This window comes from Metopolophium dirhodum, unplaced genomic scaffold (genome assembly GCF_019925205.1).
Source record: "Metopolophium dirhodum isolate CAU unplaced genomic scaffold, ASM1992520v1 scaffold10, whole genome shotgun sequence".
NCBI lineage: Eukaryota > Metazoa > Arthropoda > Insecta > Hemiptera > Aphididae > Metopolophium > Metopolophium dirhodum.
Genome location: NW_026869897.1, coordinates 15,001 through 32,500, shown reverse-complemented (window position 1 = coordinate 32,500; position 17,500 = coordinate 15,001). Strand labels below are relative to the sequence as shown.

The 17,500-nt window shown below is 59.0% G+C and overlaps 1 non-coding gene and 1 pseudogene across 1 annotated transcript; both read right to left on the bottom strand.

The window, feature by feature from the left end:
- Nucleotides 1-8,324: 8,324 nt before the first annotated feature.
- LOC132953303 (large subunit ribosomal RNA) lies at nt 8,325-11,209 on the bottom strand (annotated as a pseudogene).
- Nucleotides 11,210-11,578: 369 nt separating this feature from the next.
- On the bottom strand, nt 11,579-11,736 carry LOC132953304 (5.8S ribosomal RNA). Its single transcript, XR_009665572.1, has one exon. It is a non-coding gene; the product is annotated as a 5.8S ribosomal RNA (ribosomal RNA).
- Between the last annotated feature and the right edge of the window lie 5,764 nt (nt 11,737-17,500).

Genomic DNA, 17,500 nt, shown 5'->3' with positions numbered 1-17,500 from the left:
CCACCTCTGCTGTCTTCCAACAGTCCGGAAATTCCGACTTCCTGAGGCACTCTCTCAGGACGTTGGTCAGCGGCAAGCCGATGACGCCCCACGCCTTCCTGAGTACCCCAGCGGTGATCCCATCCAGTCCCGGAGCTTTGTTAGGGGCCATCCTCCAGACAGCCGCCTTAACCTCGGCCTCCGTGACCTCTGGTCTCACTCTTCCTACTCTCTCAGCCTCAAAGATAGGAGCAGCCCTGTCCCTAGGGATTAGGCTCTCCAACAGACACTCGGCCGTCTCCAAAGCCGTCACCGTGAAGGTTCCGTCTTCTCGAAGCACAGCGTTTGGTACCCTACTCTTAGAAGATCCATTCCTAGCCCAACGATAGACCGGGCCCCAGATGTCCGAGTTGCTGGAGGTAGCGAACTTCCTCCACGACTCCATCTTGGCCTTCCTAATCTTTTTCAGGTGCTCGTTCCTGAGCACTCTGAATTGGTCCCTATCCGAGACTTTATAGTCCATGGTGCGTCTGAAGTTATTGAGGCGCCTTTTGGACTCTTCGAGTCCGGCGTCCCACCATGGCGGTTTCATCCTGACGGATTTACGGGAGCGGGGCATGGAGGCCTCCATGGCATGCCCGAGAGCACGCGTAAGAGACTCCGCTACCTGTCCGCAACCGCCCACCATGGTCTCATGTTCACCAAGAACTTTCTGGGCCAGAACCCACCTAAACCTATCCCAGTCGGCTTTCCTAACATTGAATCGACTTTTCCCTACCGCGGGTCCCTCCGACCCTGATCCGACGCGGATCTTGAATCTGATGGTCCTGTGGTCGCTGTCGGTGACATCGAGCACTTCCCATTCAGAGACTGAGTTCGTCAGTGAACCCCCTCTCGTCAGCGTAACATCTATGTTCGATGCCCCCATACCCGGCCTCTCGTACGTGTCGAGGTGGCCAGGCTGGTTGTGCACCGTCAAGTGTTTCGCCGCGATCAGGGATTCGACGTGGGTCCCCCGGGCTGAACCCGAGTTGTTGCCCGGCCGACTGAACCATTGCGGCGAGTGCGCGTTCACGTCGGCCCCTATCACGACGTCTTGGTTGACCCTATCAAGAATATCACCTAGCCTGTCCGTAAAGATGCGTGTCGGGATGCTGTACTTGAAGTAGGCTGACACGAACACGACCGCCTGTCCATGTCTCTTCCTGAGACTGGCCACGGCGCAGAACCTATCGCTGAGCCCCTGCAGGGCTACCACCTCGATGTCCTGATTTAGGACAACTATGGCAGCCCCTGCACTACCGTCCCTACTGCTGAGAACCACTTTCGTGGCGCGGTAGTCAAAACCTAGCAACTTGTCTCCCGAGGTCAGCACTTCCTGAAGCAGAAGCACCTCAACCCCGTTAGCCCTGCTGTAGTCCAGTATCTGATCTGAGACGAGATGATTCCCGTTCATGTTCAGTTGGACTACACAGTAGGTCGAAGAGATCATTTTGAGCCGAAATCTGTCCTACGGGCAACCGTGATGGTCGCCTTGTGAAGAGCCACACAACCGCTGTGCCCCGACTGAGCAGCCAGGCCACAGTTGGCGCACTTGACCGGCACGCTCTTGCAGTCCTTGGCCCTATGGCCCTTGACCGCGCAGCGCCCGCAAGTGTCCACCGTCTGCACACACTTCAGAGCCCTGTGACCGAAATGCTGGCACTTGAAGCACCTGACTACGTCAACGTACTCCTTGACCTTGCACTTGGCCAACCCGATGAAAAGACTCTTTCCTACCAGAGTCTTGAAGGCGCTTGGTCTAACCGAGCAGACCCACCAAACAAGCTCGTCCGTCTTGGGCCCCTTCATGAAGAGGGGGACCACGGCCTCCTTGTCCAGACCAAGCTCCGGGTTCTGATCCACGATCTGGCCCGCGAGCTTCTCCTTAGGAATTTCCCTATCCACGTCATACACTAGTACGGTCGGCCATCTCGCACTCTCCTCTCTCACACCCTTACCGTCTTTTTCCATGGCCTTCAAGGCCGCATACGTGGCCTCGTCAGCCGGCCTAACCACCAGATCTCCTCTCGGGAGCTTCGCAGAGCCGCCAAGCTTGGGCACCGCCACCCCCTTGACCAGATCGGCCCAGAGCTGTTTCTTGGCCTCACTGGCCCCAGCAGCCCCCACCGAGACGACGAAGGCGCGGGCCGGAGCCCTCACCTTCTCCCTCTCGATGGCCTTAGCCACCTTCTTGGAGGTGGTGATGGCCACTCTCGGCTGCTCCTTGGGCTTCTCCTCATTCTTCTTCTTCTTCTTCTTTTTCCTTTTGCTCTTCCTGCTCACAACCTCCACAAACGGCTGCTCCTTTACCTTTCCCTTCACCTTCTCCTTAGCAGCCGCAGACTTGGCCTTGGCCTTGTCCTCGACCTTCTTCTTCTTCTTGGTCGAGGACAAGGCCAAGGCCAAGTCTGCGGCTGCTAAGGAGAAGGTGAAGGGAAAGGTAAAGGAGATAGGGACAGGAGTCTCCGGGTTTTGTGGCTCTCGCCTACCGCCATCCGTCCGTGCCTTAGCGCTGGGCGCTACTTACGGGCGGAGGTGGAGCTAGGACGTCGACGGCTAACCGCCTACGGCCTAGGGTCGTCTGTGGACCACCAGCACCGGGCCCCGGAGGGCCCGTACCTTTTCTGAGGGCCGGGATGACTCAGTTAAGTGCCACCTTGGGTACCGGACCTCCCACTAGGTGTTGTGGTTTATGTACTACTATCTGGCGCCTGTCCCACAGCCACCACGTTTCAGCCGAGGTAGGCTCCTCAACCTTGAGGGGCACCACGCACAGCTCCGGCTGGCCGTATCTGTGCGCGGTGGGGCTCCCCTCTCCCGTGGTACTGACTGGGTTTTTGGTTGATGTCAGTGGATCAACCCGGGGCGTGGCCCCTACCACTATTTTGGCTCCCCAGCCGGCTGGTGGTGGGCCTTGCGGTGGAGATTCGGGCCAGCGCTTACACGCTAACCCCGGGTCCCCACCAACCCCTCCGTCGCCTGTGACGGAGCCTACCTAGCCTGGAGAATACCTACTCTATCCGAAGATCTTTTGGCCTCGATGGCCTCCCTAGCAAAGCGACGCAGTGCACAGTAGTTTGACCTAGTGTCCAGTAACACCTTGGTCTCACACGGCCATGCGTCCTCGCCCACAAGCCTGATGAGCCTTGCTCTCTCAGCAGAGAGCACAGGGCATCTGAAGAGCACGTGGTCCACCGTCTCGTCCTCAGTTTCACATCTGCACGCGCCCGTACCACGCAGGGCGAAAGACTCCAACTTGGAGTTGAAGTCTCCGTGACCCGTGAGGAACTGGCACACGTAGTGATCCACCTCGAGAGGGAGAGCCAGTCTCCATCTTATGTCGGGAAAAATAGCATGGGTCCAACGACCCTTCGTGCTATTATCCCACCTATCCTGCCAGATGTCTATGATCCTATCCCACTGGTTGTTCATCTCCTCCTCTGAGATTTCACCAGCTTTCCTTTTGATCCTAACCACATGCCATCGGATTTCCAAATCTAGAGGCAGCTGCCCAGCAACAACCTGCAACGCATCCGTTGAGGTCGTTCTGTATGCCCCTGTTAGAGAGAGAAGGGCCCTCCTCTGCTTGCTGCCGAGGAGTTTTATCGCCTTCGCCGTGAGGACTCCTTTCGACCAGATCTCCGCAGCGTAAGTGATACGAGGCAGGAAGACTGCCTTGTATATTACGGCGGAGGTGGACTGTCGGAGACCCCAGTCCGCAGACGATGCCGCTCTAAGCCTACTGTACAGAGAGTCGGACTTTCCGGCCACGCCGCTCACGTGCGCCCAGAAATTTCGCCTACTGTCCAATTCAACGCCCAGATACCTAACTGAACTCACAGCCACGATGTCCTCTGTCCCGAAGGGAACAGTGAACCCCGGCCGCAGCCCTCCTTTCAGGGGGATCGCTTGAGACTTGCTTGCCGAGAAGGTTAGACCTCTTCGGCTCGCCCACTCGCGCAAGGCGCCGAGCGTCGCTCTCGCTTTCCCCTGAATTTCTTCGAGATCGGAGCCCGCAATAAGAACCGCCAGGTCATCCGCGTACGCGACCAGTTTGACCCTATCGTCCGTGTTGGTGACCAACGCCCTATCCATAGATAAATTCCAAAGACTTGGCCCTAACTGTGAGCCTTGAGGGCAGCCTCTGGTGAGATCCGCGAATGCTGTCGCTCCCTCCACCGAGAGCACCGCCCTTCTGCCCGTCAGATAGCTCTGTATGATAGATCTAGTTGCATCGGATGCCCCCAGATCCATCATGTCCCTAATCAGAACGTTCCATCTCAGGTTGTCGAAGGCTCCTGAGATATCCAGAAAGACTCCTACCACCATCTCCTCACTGTTGTCCACCCAATCCAGACACGACTTGATCGCGCTGATTGTGGACTTACCGACCCTGAAACCATGTTGCTCTGCTGAAAGAGCGCCCCCCGTTTCCTCCTCAAGCCTGTCCACCACCAGCCGTTCCAGCACTTTTGACGGTGCCGAAAGCAGGCTGACTGGTCTATATGACTTAGGAAGACTCGGGTCTCTGTCCTCTCCCTTCCTGATGATCACCACCTCTGCTGTCTTCCAACAGTCCGGAAATTCCGACTTCCTGAGGCACTCTCTCAGGACGTTGGTCAGCGGCAAGCCGATGACGCCCCACGCCTTCCTGAGTACCCCAGCGGTGATCCCATCCAGTCCCGGAGCTTTGTTAGGGGCCATCCTCCAGACAGCCGCCTTAACCTCGGCCTCCGTGACCTCTGGTCTCACTCTTCCTACTCTCTCAGCCTCAAAGATAGGAGCAGCCCTGTCCCTAGGGATTAGGCTCTCCAACAGACACTCGGCCGTCTCCAAAGCCGTCACCGTGAAGGTTCCGTCTTCTCGAAGCACAGCGTTTGGTACCCTACTCTTAGAAGATCCATTCCTAGCCCAACGATAGACCGGGCCCCAGATGTCCGAGTTGCTGGAGGTAGCGAACTTCCTCCACGACTCCATCTTGGCCTTCCTAATCTTTTTCAGGTGCTCGTTCCTGAGCACTCTGAATTGGTCCCTATCCGAGACTTTATAGTCCATGGTGCGTCTGAAGTTATTGAGGCGCCTTTTGGACTCTTCGAGTCCGGCGTCCCACCATGGCGGTTTCATCCTGACGGATTTACGGGAGCGGGGCATGGAGGCCTCCATGGCATGCCCGAGAGCACGCGTAAGAGACTCCGCTACCTGTCCGCAACCGCCCACCATGGTCTCATGTTCACCAAGAACTTTCTGGGCCAGAACCCACCTAAACCTATCCCAGTCGGCTTTCCTAACATTGAATCGACTTTTCCCTACCGCGGGTCCCTCCGACCCTGATCCGACGCGGATCTTGAATCTGATGGTCCTGTGGTCGCTGTCGGTGACATCGAGCACTTCCCATTCAGAGACTGAGTTCGTCAGTGAACCCCCTCTCGTCAGCGTAACATCTATGTTCGATGCCCCCATACCCGGCCTCTCGTACGTGTCGAGGTGGCCAGGCTGGTTGTGCACCGTCAAGTGTTTCGCCGCGATCAGGGATTCGACGTGGGTCCCCCGGGCTGAACCCGAGTTGTTGCCCGGCCGACTGAACCATTGCGGCGAGTGCGCGTTCACGTCGGCCCCTATCACGACGTCTTGGTTGACCCTATCAAGAATATCACCTAGCCTGTCCGTAAAGATGCGTGTCGGGATGCTGTACTTGAAGTAAGCTGACACGAACACGACCGCCTGTCCATGTCTCTTCCTGAGACTGGCCACGGCGCAGAACCTATCGCTGAGCCCCTGCAGGGCTACCACCTCGATGTCCTGATTTAGGACAACTATGGCAGCCCCTGCACTACCGTCCCTACTGCTGAGAACCACTTTCGTGGCGCGGTAGTCAAAACCTAGCAACTTGTCTCCCGAGGTCAGCACTTCCTGAAGCAGAAGCACCTCAACCCCGTTAGCCCTGCTGTAGTCCAGTATCTGATCTGAGACGAGATGATTCCCGTTCATGTTCAGTTGGACTACACAGTAGGTCGAAGAGATCATTTTGAGCCGAAATCTGTCCTACGGGCAACCGTGATGGTCGCCTTGTGAAGAGCCACACAACCGCTGTGCCCCGACTGAGCAGCCAGGCCACAGTTGGCGCACTTGACCGGCACGCTCTTGCAGTCCTTGGCCCTATGGCCCTTGACCGCGCAGCGCCCGCAAGTGTCCACCGTCTGCACACACTTCAGAGCCCTGTGACCGAAGTGCTGGCACTTGAAGCACCTGACTACGTCAACGTACTCCTTGACCTTGCACTTGGCCAACCCGATGAAAAGACTCTTTCCTACCAGAGTCTTGAAGGCGCTTGGTCTAACCGAGCAGACCCACCAAACAAGCTCGTCCGTCTTGGGCCCCTTCATGAAGAGGGGGACCACGGCCTCCTTGTCCAGACCAAGCTCCGGGTTCTGATCCACGATCTGGCCCGCGAGCTTCTCCTTAGGAATTTCCCTATCCACGTCATACACTAGTACGGTCGGCCATCTCGCACTCTCCTCTCTCACACCCTTACCGTCTTTTTCCATGGCCTTCAAGGCCGCATACGTGGCCTCGTCAGCCGGCCTAACCACCAGATCTCCTCTCGGGAGCTTCGCAGAGCCGCCAAGCTTGGGCACCGCCACCCCCTTGACCAGATCGGCCCAGAGCTGTTTCTTGGCCTCACTGGCCCCAGCAGCCCCCACCGAGACGACGAAGGCGCGGGCCGGAGCCCTCGCCTTCTCCCTCTCGATGGCCTTAGCCACCTTCTTGGAGGTGGTGATGGCCACTCTCGGCTGCTCCTTGGGCTTCTCCTCATTCTTCTTCTTCTTCTTCTTTTTCCTTTTGCTCTTCCTGCTCACAACCTCCACAAACGGCTGCTCCTTTACCTTTCCCTTCACCTTCTCCTTAGCAGCCGCAGACTTGGCCTTGGCCTTGTCCTCGACCTTCTTCTTCTTCTTGGGCGGAGATGGCGCAACCGTCCTCTCCACCACAACCTCGCGCACCTCAGGTCTCGACTGAGACCGCCTCGCCTCCTCGACCCTACCTTGCAGAACCGTGTTCTGCCTATAGGCCTCATCGAGCAAGGCCTCATACCTTTCCCTGATCTCCAAGATTGTCCGCAGAGCGGCCGCCGAAATCTTTCGCTTCTCCTTCTCTGCCAGAAGGAGCGCGTCCAGGTCCCTACCAATATTCCTTGCCTTTTGAGGAAAGGATGAAATACCAAAGGAGGAGCATTCAGAAATGCCTTCCTCCTCTGGACCGTCCACCCTCTTCCTCTTTTGTACCTTGGCGACGGTGTCCCCCTCTGGGACCCCCGCCGCCGGTGCACCCGCCCTTACCTCTTCCAGGCATCCCCCCTCTTCGTCGGTCAGTTCCATGTCAGACATGACTGACCGCGCTCTTGGACTTAACCTAAATACAACTATCGAGCCTACCTACCCTAGTGGCAGCGCCTTTTCCTCCTTTGCGAGTGGGGAGTACTAACGGCACTGGAACTATGCTACCTTAACCTATATAATATAAATCCTAACACCTTACCTGATGGCGGCAGCGCAGCAACGTGTTCGCCCTAAGGCTTATACAGACCGACTCAAAATCGACACCGGTCTGTTCGCGGGAATTTTAACGCGCCACTCGCGTACGCGCACGCACCGCGCACTCGCCCACCAGAGCGTTGCACTGGGGGGGACCGGTTGTACGCACTCGCACGTTCACGCGCGCCCGCACACTTGCTCGCGCACTCGCAGTTTCCCGGGGGCGGTGACCACTCAGGCCGCGCGCACTCGCACGATCCTAAACACCGCGCGCCGCACGTACGCCACTCGGACACGTCACGCGTTGGCGTCGGTCCGCGCGCACCCGCACGATCCGCCGCGCGTCTCTCGCCCGCCGGAACTTTGATCGCCGCTCCTGGGGCCGCAAATCGCTGCACGAAAACGCAGCTCGGGCCCGTCGATTTATCTTAAAAAAGACTATTCGACTGTCCAAACCGCGATGTCGTACCTCGATTCTGTGACCTTCTGTTCGCTCGCGAACTTTTTGAGCCTAACTTCGGCACTGAAAGTCGAACTTTCGCGCGGCCTACACCAAAATTAGCGCTAGAACAGCACGAATTCAACGGTGTATCGTCCGACGCGAAATTCGCAATACAGCCCGAGAAATCGCTGAAAGGGTTTTGCCGGTCGGGCGTAAACAAAGAGTTTACGCTTGCGACAGACTAAAAACGCCCTCACGCCTTGCTAACCTAACCGATTTTCGCGCTCGATGCACCAGTAGAAGCGTCTACTCGAGACGAATCTTTTGGTACTAAGAACGCAAAAATTTAACTACTCTAACCCGTTCGGAACTTGAGTTGTACACGGAGCACCTCAAAAACACGTCCGCACTGTATGGCTGTCAGACCAACACTAGGAGATAGGGACAGTGAGAATCTCGTTAATCCATTCATGCGCGTCACTAATTAGATGACGAGGCATTTGGCTACCTTAAAAGAGTCATAGTTACTCCTGCCGTTTACCCGCGCTTGCTTGAATTTCTTCACGTTGACATTCAGAGCACTGGGCAGAAATCACATCGCGTCAACACCCGTCCCGGGCCATCGCGATGCTTTGTTTTAATTAGACAGTCGGATTCCCCTGGTCCGTGCCAGTTCTGAGTTGACCGTTACATGGCTGTCGATCCGGCTACGCGACCGACGCCGCGGCGGCCGGACCGCCCGGTGACGGCGAACCGACACCAAGGCGATCGGCCGGCCGCGACGCGGCCAGCGACCGAAGCTCGGTGGTTCCACGGTCGGCGGACGGCGACGGGCCCGCGGCCGCCTCGAGGCTCCCGGTCCGAAGACCGGGCGCGCGGGCGACGGCCGGGGTGTCGCCAAAACCGCCTACGCTTCTACGACGACCCGAACCCGACAGCCACGCTCCTCAGAGCCAATCCTTATCCCGAAGTTACGGATCGGTTTTGCCGACTTCCCTTACCTACATTATTCTATGCGGCTAGAGGCTGCTCACCTCGGAGACCTGCTGCGGATATCGGTACGAACCGACGCGAAGACTCCGCGTGGCCCTCTCTCGAATTTTCAAGGTCCGCGTGGGGATCACGGACACCGCCGCAACGAGCGGTGCTCTTCGCGCTCGCGTCCCTATCGCCCGGCTAGAGGATTCCAGGGACGTACAACGCTCACAGAGAAAAGAGAACTCTACCCAGATCCCCCGGCGGCTTCTTCGAGTTCATTCTGGTTACCCAGACGAGACAAAAGAGCCCCGAACACTAGGGAGCGGTTCCGCGTCGGGTTCCGGAATACGAACCGGATTCCCTCTCGCCCCAAGGGCGATTCGAAAACGCCTTCGCCCGTGGTACGAGGATCTCTCCCCGGGCTTAGGATCGACTGACTCTTGGACAACGGCTGTTCACAAGAAACCCTTCTCCACGGCAGCCCCCGAGGGCCCCTCTCGAGTATTTGCTACTACCACCAAGATCTGCACCGACGGCGGCTCCAGGCGGTCTCGCGACCTGCCCTTCGACGCACACCGCCGCGCCATCCTACTCGTCGAGGCTTGCCGGGACCGACCGCCGCGAGCGACGACCGGCCCCACTATGCCGTCGACGGCCGAGTATAGGCACGACGCTCCAGCGCCATCCATTTTCAGAGCTAGTTGCTTCGGCAGGTGAGTTGTTACACACTCCTTAGCGGATTCCGACTTCCATGGCCACCGTCCTGCTGTCATCAGCAACCAACGCCTTTCATGGTCTCTGAATACGCGTCGATTTCGGCGCCTTAACTCGGCGTTCGGTTCATCCCGCAGCGCCAGTTCTGCTTACCAAAAATGGCCCACTAAGCGCCTAGGGTTCCGTCGCCGGCTTCGCACGCGGTTCACGCGGTGTACCAGGTAAAGCCGGCGATCTCACCCATTTATAGTTTGAGAATAGGTTGAGGTCGTTTCGGCCCCAATGTCCTCTAATCATTCGCTTTACCGTATGAGACATCCTCCGTGTTACGAGCGTGTTGTTACCGCGCCGTACAGCGCGGAGTCCCACCGGCGTCCGTACGCCCGCGAACGGGCGGGACACATCGGCGCCAGCTATCCTGAGGGAAACTTCGGATGGAACCAGCTACTAGATGGTTCGATTAGTCTTTCGCCCCTATACCCAGCTCAGACGATCGATTTGCACGTCAGAATCGCTGCGGACCTCCATCAGGGTTTCCCCTGACTTCATCCTGGCCAGGCATAGTTCACCATCTTTCGGGTACCAACGTGTGCGCTAAGGGTGCGCCCTCGGACGGCCGAAGCCGACCTGGCGAAGACGCCCCCGGACTGCGGACCAGCGCGACTTTGAACGCCGGTGGGTTCGGTCGCTAGGCCATCGTCCGCACCGTAAACGGTTCACTTTCATTGCGCCAAACGTGGTTTTTCGTAAGATCACCGTTGACTCGCGCACACGTTAGACTCCTTGGTCCGTGTTTCAAGACGGGTCGGAAAGTAGCCCGAAATCGTCGCCGACCGACGGGACCCCGCCTGCGACGGGGCCGCGTCGACGGTTCTTGCCGTCGGGCGAGCCGACCAGGAGCACCAGGGTTCGGCGCGAACGGTCACGCCGAAACGCAACCGCCGCGACGAACGCCACCCAAGCCCTTCGGCCGGCGCCCAACGGGTCGCGACGTCCGCTAACCGAGCGAAAGATCCGGCCGGCGGTTAGACCGACCGTGAATTCGCCCGGCGGGGACTCGCGGGCTCTGTCCGTTTACACCCGAACAGTTTCACGTTCTTATGAACTCTCTCTTCAAAGTTCTTTTCAACTTTCCCTCACGGTACTTGTAAACTATCGGTCTCGTGGCCGTATTTAGCCTTAGATGGAGTTTACCACCAACTTCGGGCTGCACTCTCAAGCAACCCGACTCGAAGGCGCGGTCCGATCCCGGAACGCTGTGACGGCCTCTACTGGCCTGGCACCATCTGCGGGCCATGGCCCCGTTCAAGGGAGACTTGGACCGTCACGTGCGCCCCGGCAACGAGGCCGGCCCGTACGCCACAACTCCCATAGGTGCCGCGACACAAAAGTGCGCGGCGGGATTCGGCGATGGGCTTTTCCCTGTTCGCTCGCCGCTACTAAGGGAATCACGGTTGTTTTCTTTTCCTCCGCTTATTAATATGCTTAAATCCGGCGGGTAGTCCCGCCTGATCTGAGGTCGGAACGTATCGGTTTTTTTTTTTTTAAATTACACGGCAGCCTGCGGTCCGCGCTCCGCCCGTACGGTGACCGTCCGCGTCCGCGTCTCGGAAGCCGGAGAGGTCCGTGGACTCTCAGCCGACCCGGCCGCGCTCTCGCGCGGCGGGCGGACGGGGACGTGCCGTTTGACGACGCGAGAACCCGTGACTGTTTGCCGTCACAACTTGGGCGGACGACCGGAGGCGGCCGCGCGAGCGCGGTTTTCCACGGTCGAACCGCCAATCTCGCACCACCGGAGCGGCCGACGGGCGGGCGGACAGTCCCCGGGAGGACTGCCGCCGCCGTCGGACGCCTGCCGGCGGCGCATCGGTCTGGCCGAGTATCCGGTATACGACCCTCAGACAGGCGTGGCCCGGGACCCGCGGGTCACCGAGGCCGCAATGTGCGTTCGACTGGTCGATGTTCGTATAACCTGCGGATTACACGACGACGCGCAGATAGCTGCGGTCTTCATCGATCCACGAGCCAAGTGATCCGCTGTTCGGGGTCGGGTGTTTTTTTTTGTCGACGAAACTTCTACCGGCCACGCGCCGTGCGCGGACGCACGGCGGGGCCCGTATGGTCTTTCGACGTTAACCATCTTTCGGTCGACGCTCGGTCGGGGGGTCGCGGCGCGCGGGCGGTCGGCGAGCTAGTCGCGAGCGCACGCGGCCACGGGGTCGGATTAGGCGCGCGCGAGACCGGCAAGTGCTGCCGGTACCGCGGGCCCGTCTCTAATGATCCTTCCGCAGGTTCACCTACGGAAACCTTGTTACGACTTTTACTTCCTCTAAACGGCCGATTTCGGTCATCTTCGCGATCGCGCGACGACCCAGCCCCCGAGGGGGCCGAATAACGCGCGTCCACTCCGAAGACCTCAATGCGACCGTTCAATCGGTAGTAGCGACGGGCGGTGTGTACAAAGGGCAGGGACGTAATCAACGCGAGCTGATGACTCGCGCTTACTGGGAATTCCTCGTTCACGTGGAAAAATTGCAAGCCACGATCCCTAAGCACGAAGGAGGTTCAGCGGGTTACCCGGAAGCCTGTCGGCCCAGGAATGTTAACACACGCTGATTCCTTCAGTGTAGCGCGCGTGCGGCCCAGAACATCTAAGGGCATCACAGACCTGTTATCGCTCAGTCTCGTGCGGCTATTTTCGTCCGCCGCCTGTCCCTCTAAGAAGAGTTTAAGCTCCTGGGAGCCGGCGGTAGCCCTAGTAACGTATCGTGATCCGCCGGCGACGGCCGCGAACACGGCGCGCTTCACCACGGAGCCCGACGCACGACGGACGCGCGCCGACCGGAGGTTGCCCCCCGGCCGACACACGCCCGCCGCACGCCGGGACGCGGATGGCGCGGCCGCGCTCGACGACCGCCGTGGACGACGGGCGAACGCGTTCGGGGATACCGGGCCGAGCCGACGGGTACGCGAACACGAACGGCCGAAACCGCCCGCGCCGCGCACACGCCGACCCGGGGTTACCCGCCTAGTTAGCAGGACAGAGTCTCGTTCGTTATCGGAATTAACCAGACAGATCGCTCCACCAACTAAGAACGGCCATGCACCACCACCCACCGAATCAAGAAAGAGCTCTCAATCTGTCAATCTTTCCGGTGTCCGGGCCTGGTGAGGTTTCCCGTGTTGAGTCAAATTAAGCCGCAGGCTCCACTCCTGGTGGTGCCCTTCCGTCAATTCCTTTAAGTTTCAACTTTGCAATCATACTTCCCCCGGAACCGAAAAGCTTCGGTTTCCCGGAAGCTGCCCGCCGGGTCGTTAATGAAACGCCGGCGGATCGCTAGCTGGCATCGTTTACAGTTAGAACTAGGGCGGTATCTGATCGCCTTCGAACCTCTAACTTTCGTTCTTGATCATACGAGAACGTACTTGGCAAATGCTTTCGCGTCAGTTCGTCTCGAGACGATCCAAGAATTTCACCTCTAACGTCTCGGTACGAATGCCCCCGCCCGTCTCTGTTGATCATTACCTCCGGTCCCGAAAACCGGCCCGGCGGGACGCGCGGGCGACTGGCGCCCGCGGCCCGGCGGCCCGCGCACGGAAACGCCCCGGAGGGCGATTTCGCGCGCCCGCGAAGGGCGGAGATGCGCGGGACCGAGGTCTTGTTCCATTATTCCATGCGACCAGTATTCAGGGCCTTTTGACGAGACGGCCGTGAAGCCGCCCCGCCAGATTTGAGCCTGCTTTGAGCACTCTAATTTGTTCAAAGTAAACGTGTCGGCCCGCCGACGGCAATCGGTGAAGATCACCGCGCAGCAAGATTGGAGTAGGCGGCCGCCGTCGTCGAACCCCGACGGCCGCGCGACGCGTGGCCGCGCGGCGCGCCGGAAGCCCGAGACACGTGTCCGCCTGCCGACAATACGTCCGGCCGACGTGCCGGTAACTAACACCCCGAGACGGCTGACGAGCGCGACGACGACCGCGCCGACGGGACACGTGGTCCCGCGACACGGCCGGCCGCGACACGACGGACCGCCAGGGTGGTCCGGCACCGCCCAGACACAGATCCGACTACGAGCTTTTTAACCGCAACAACTTTAATATACGCTATTGGAGCTGGAATTACCGCGGCTGCTGGCACCAGACTTGCCCTCCAATTGATCCTCGTTTAAAGGTTTTAAAGTGTTCTCATTCCGATTACGGGGCCTCGGATGAGTCCCGTATCGTTATTTTTCGTCACTACCTCCCCGTTCCGGGAGTGGGTAATTTGCGCGCCTGCTGCCTTCCTTGGATGTGGTAGCCGTTTCTCAGGCTCCCTCTCCGGAATCGAACCCTGATTCCCCGTTACCCGTTACCACCACGGTAGGCATGGAACCTACCGTCGACAGTTGATAAGGCAGACATTTGAAAGATGCGTCGCCGGTACGGAGACCGTGCGATCAGCTCGAAGTTATTCAGAGTCACCAGGTCTTTGCGCGGGCCGCGATCGGGACGCGCACGAAGCGCGCCGCGACGGGCCGGTTTTGATCTAATAAAAGCGTTCCTCCCGCGAGCGACGCCCGAGGGCGCCGCGACGGTCGGAACTCTGTCGGCATGTATTAGCTCTAGAATTACCACAGTTATCCAAGTAACTTGGGTACGATCTAAGGAACCACAACTGATTTAATGAGCCTTTCGCGGTTTCACCTTAATGCGGCTTGCACTGAGACATGCATGGCTTAATCTTTGAGACAAGCATATGACTACTGGCAGGATCAACCAGGGATCTCGGTTTTACAACAACTGCGTCCCGTGACGGATCCCCGCGGCGACGCCGACCAAGGGGCGACGACGACGCGGACACTCGTCTCGGGACGCGTGCGTCCGAGCGCCGGTCCGCCCGTGGGCGAGCCGACGCCGAGGAAGGTCGAAACGACCGTGACCGGTATACGGTCACGGCGCACGACCGACCGCGGTTCGAGTGGGATACGTGCGCGGACGGGCGCCCGTAAACCGCGCGCTTCGGTCGACGCGAGCGCCGCACTGAGCACCCGCAGAACGCGGGGCGACTGCGGCGGCGGTCGCGTGCGGTAGACCGAACACACGCGGAGAGCGAGCGCTCGCCCGACGCGACGTGACCCGTGCGTTGACGAGAGTCGGGGTTAGCGCGTACGCCGTCCGTTTTCAGCGGACGGAGAATTACCGCGCTAGCGCCTCTCGCCAGGTTTATAACGGCCCCCAGCCGAGATCGTGGGGGAAGCCGGGACGCGACGCGAAGTCCGTCGTCCCGGGGCTTCGCCCCGGCGACCGCCGGGCACGGCGACGATGGCCGGCCGCGGCGGGAATGTTTTGGCGTCGAGAGCTCGTAACTTGCGGAACGGTAACGGGAGTCGTCATCGATTTTTGAAAAAAACGATTTGCGCGTCGGAGGCCCACCGGAAGGCGGGCCTGCGACGCCGGTTGAGTTTTGCCACTCGGCGTGCGAGATGGGTCGGTCGCCGAAACTTGGACGGATACCATCGAAGGGCACTGGATTGCTGACCATTCCGAAGACTGGGGCAGACCGGTGCGCGGCGATGGACGCGTCGGCTTCGGCGTCGCCCGTGGCTTTGCTGTCGTACGTGATTGGCGATCGGACGCCGGCGGAACGCCGACGACCGAGTCGCTCACAAATTTACAAAATCTCGAGTTTCACAATGTGCGACGGGGGTATTCACGCGTAGTGGTACACCCGAGTCGAAGGAACTTCGCCATCACCGTGCGTAGCGGTTAGCCGAGAATCGAAAATCCGTCAATCACCGTGCGTAGCGGTTAGGCGAAAATCACAAAATCCGTGCGTAGCGGTACGGCCGCGGATAAAGGATTACCGATTTAAATGTCGCGGACACCGGTGTCCTATAGTACTCGGAACGTACGACGTGAACACGTCTCGGGTACGTCGAGATCGAACCAACGGTTAACGAGTTATTGCACACGGAAAAACTACGTTCGAAAAGTTGAATTCGAAATCGTGTCGACGGACATCGCCGGGGCTGCCGTCATGTGCACCACCCCGGCACCGACGAATAACCGAGGACGTCGAGTGAAAAAAAAAAATCGAATTTTCACACACGGTGGTCCGTGCGACGAGACGGTACGGCGGGCGCGCAGCTCGGCGACGGTAATCACCCCTGTAACGTCGCGGTCAGCGCAGAAATTCTACGCGGTAAAGGTTTTCGGCAAAGGGGGATATCCCTGGACAACGACTCTGCGGTCTGCCCGTGATGAACGGTACGGTCGATGTCACCGGCAAACCGTGAAAACGGTTGACCGAGACCCCGCCGTCGGAATACAGTCAATCACAGTGCGTAGCGGTTAAGCGAAAATCAAATATCGGTCTATCTCCGTGCGTAGCGGTACGGCCGCGGATAAAGGATTACCGATTTAAATGTCGCGGACACCGGTGTCCTATAGTACTCGGAACGTACGACGTGAACACGTCTCGGGTACGTCGAGATCGAACCAACGGTTAACGAGTTATTGCACACGGAAAAACTACGTTCGAAAAGTTGAATTCGAAATCGTGTCGACGGACATCGCCGGGGCTGCCGTCATGTGCACCACCCCGGCACCGACGAATAACCGAGGACGTCGAGTGAAAAAAAAAAATCGAATTTTCACACGCGGTGGTTCGGACACGGTCACGGGGACGCCGCCGCGCACCAAGGGCGACTCCGCGCCTCGCCCGTCGAGGAAAAATATTTCCGCGTACGGCACTCCGAGTCCGCGGGACGTAATAATTCTTTACGTTAGTCCACCTCGCACCCGTCGAACGCCGACCAGACAAAAATCGGCAATCGATGAAGGGCACAGTGTCCACGGATCCGGTCACGGGGACGCCGCCGCGCACCAAGGGCGACTCCGCGCCTCGCCCGTCGAAGAAAAATTTTTCCGCGTTCGGCACTCCGAGTCCGCGGGACGTAATAATTCTTTACGTTAGTCCATCTCGCACCCGTCGAACGCCGACCAGACAAAAATCGGCAATCGATGAAGGGCACAGTGTCCACGGATCCGGTCACGGGGACGCCGCCGCGCACCAAGGGCGACTCCGCGCCTCGCCCGTCGATGAAAAATATTTCCGCGTACGGCACTCCGAGTCCGCGGGACGTAATAATTCTTTACGTTAGTCCACCTCGCACCCGTCGAACGCCGACCAGACAAAAATCGGCAATCGATGAAGGGCACAGTGTCCACGGATCCGGTCACGGGGACGCCGCCGCGCACCAAGGGCGACTCCGCGCCTCGCCCGTCGAGGAAAAATATTTCCGCGTACGGCACTCCGAGTCCGCGGGACGTGCTCGCCGAATGCCCGCACCGAATAATACCGGTAAACCACATCCACTTGCCGTATTAATATTTTACGTTAGTCCACCTCGCACCCGTCGAACGCCGACCAGACAAAAATCGGCAATCGATGAAGGGCACAGTGTCCACGGATCCGGTCACGGGGACGCCGCCGCGCACCAAGGGCGACTCCGCGCCTCGCCCGTCGATGAAAAATATTTCCGCGTACGGCACTCCGAGTCCGCGGGACGTAATAATTCTTTACGTTAGTCCACCTCGCACCCGTCGAACGCCGACCAGACAAAAATCGGCAATCGATGAAGGGCACAGTGTCCACGGATCCGGTCACGGGGACGCCGCCGCGCACCAAGGGCGACTCCGCGCCTCGCCCGTCGATGAAAAATATTTCCGCGTACGGCACTCCGAGTCCGCGGGACGTAATAATTCTTTACGTTAGTCCACCTCGCACCCGTCGAACGCCGACCAGACAAAAATCGGCAATCGATGAAGGGCA